Genomic DNA, 2,600 nt, shown 5'->3' on the forward strand with positions numbered 1-2,600 from the left:
ACATACTTTAAATAAGGAAGCCCATTAAGCACATACAACAGGACACAAACAGACAACGAAAAAAGGATCGGTGACAGCTAGTAGGTCGGTGACTACTACCGCCGAGCACCTCCCGAACATGCAGGGGAGCCAACTTCGGCGGAAGTCGTGACAACTAGGGGATGTGGGTAGTTGTTTTCTGTCTTTGTATGTAGTTTACCAGACGGAACTGTTTCGGTTGTTCTTTTTGTTACTTTGTATTTTTAGTGTTCAGTGCTATTGATTAAAATATGGACACTTACCACGCTGCGCATTGGTCCGATCTTTCCTACTCCTCCTCAGAAGAGGAGGAAAACCGTTACACTCCATGGTGCTGAAAAGAAAGCTTTGCTGTTGAGAGAGCTTTATGTAGGCCCTAAGAGTTGTGGGCACCGTTTGTCACCATTATAGTGCAATTCATGTATTGTTTAGTGTTGTGTTGTGTAGTGTAGTAGCTTTGCTGGCATGCATAAACATTTTTTACATTCTAAAATCGCCACTGATAATGATAGTACTCTAGTGTATCACTACAACTGATTACTCAAGTAATATACAATAACACAGACATCACTGGCATTGTGCAATCTCTTTCACATATTTCTCATTCACCAAAATGTCAACCGCTATGCTTACATAAAGGTATTTTTGTAACCTCCAGAGCAGTGGCTCCCAAACTTTTTATAGTCCCATACCACTTCAAGCACCAGGGTCAGCGCACTCTCAAATGCTGTTTTCTGCCATCATTGTAAGCCTGCCACACACGATACATTTATTAAACATAGGACTGAGTTTGAGTTTTTGTCACAACACAGCTCGTGGGAAGTGACAAAGAGCTCTTATAGGACCAGGGCACAAATAATAATATAATAATAATCATAATTGAACCATCTTACATATAAAACATTATTTGTTCATTGAAAATTGTGAATAATTCACCACAGGTTAATGAGAAGGGTGTGCTTGAAAGGATGCACATAACTCTGCAATGTTGGGTTGTATTAGAGAGCCTCAGTCTTAAATCCTTTTCCACACACAGTCTGTGCCTGTATTTAGTTTTCATGCTAATGAGGGCCGAGAATCCACTCTCACATAGGTACGTGGTTGCAAAGAGCATCAGTGTCTTAACAGCGCAATTTGCCAAGGCAGGATACTCTGATACTCAATCCAGAAATCTGGCAGTGGCTTCTGATTAAATTCAATTTTCAGAGAACCGCTTGTTGCAATTTAGATGAGGCTCTCTTGTTCAGATATCGATATGTGGACTGGAGGCAGGGCATGAAAGGGATAACGAATCCAGTTGTTTGTGTCATCCGTTTCGGGAAAGTACCAGCATAATTTCGCACCCAACTCACTCAGGTGCTTCGCTATATCACATTTGACATTGTCCGTAAACTTGAGTTCATTTGCACACAAGAAATCATACAATGAAATACCTGTAGGTTATCCTTGTTAATGCAGACAGAGAAGAGAGCCAACTTTTTAATCATAGCCTCAATTTTGTCCCGCACATTTAATATAGTTGCGGAGAGTCCCTGTAATCCTAGATTCAAATCATTCAGGTGAGAAAAATTGCCCAGATTGGCCAGTCGTGTGAAAAACTCATCATCATGCAAGAGGTCAGACAAGTGAAAATGATGGTCAGTAAAGAAAGCTCGTCTCTCAATTCAAAAAAGCGTGTCAGTACCTTGCCCCCTTCATAACCAGCGTTACATGGTCGCTGCCCATATCATTGCATAGGGCAGAAAATACAGGAGAGTTCAGGGGCCTTGCTTTAACAAAGTTAACCAAACATTTTTCAAGCTGTCAAGCATTCCCTTGGCAGCAAGAGCCTCTCGGTGGATGCTGCAGTGTACCCAAGTGGCGTCGGGAGCAACTGCTTGCATGCGCATTACCACTCCGCTATGTCTCCCTGTCATGGCTTTTTCGCCATCAGTACAGATACCAACACATCTTGACCACCAAAGTCCATTTGATGTCACAAAGCTGTCCAGTACTTTAAAAATATCCTCTCCTGTTGTCCTGGTTTCCAGTGGTTTTCAGAAGAGGATGTCTTCCTTAATTGACCCCCCCATAAACGCAACAGACAATGTCCCAGCATTGTGCCAGCCATATCCACGGCAGCAGGAAGAATTATGTCCTCCACAATAGTATGGTGCTTGCCTGTCCTAGCCACTAGGTAGCTCGCCCCTTCTTATTAATGGTATCTGTTGCTTTTATACTACTCAAAAGTCATCTTAATTCTCGCTCAAAAACCTCCCTTGGCTTATTTTTCAAATTGGCATGTTTTATTTCTAAATGTCTGCGTAAGAGTGAAGGTTTCATTGAGTTGTGAGATAGTACTTTTGCACATATAACACACTTTGGCCGAGGAAAGGCACTACTCCCAATATAACTGAACCCCAAATCAATATAGTTCTCATCATATTTGCGCCTCTTCGATGGTCCAACGTCCTTGTCTGTTGTTCGGTGCTTTCCTGGGAAAGGGGGCAGTACCTCTTCAGCTGCATCAGATTCACAAATGTCAGTGTCTATGCTAGCTGGGCTAACAACAAATGTAGAATTACTGATGCTAGCATTGGATG

This window comes from Oncorhynchus keta, chromosome 3 (assembly GCF_023373465.1).
Source record: "Oncorhynchus keta strain PuntledgeMale-10-30-2019 chromosome 3, Oket_V2, whole genome shotgun sequence".
NCBI lineage: Eukaryota > Metazoa > Chordata > Actinopteri > Salmoniformes > Salmonidae > Oncorhynchus > Oncorhynchus keta.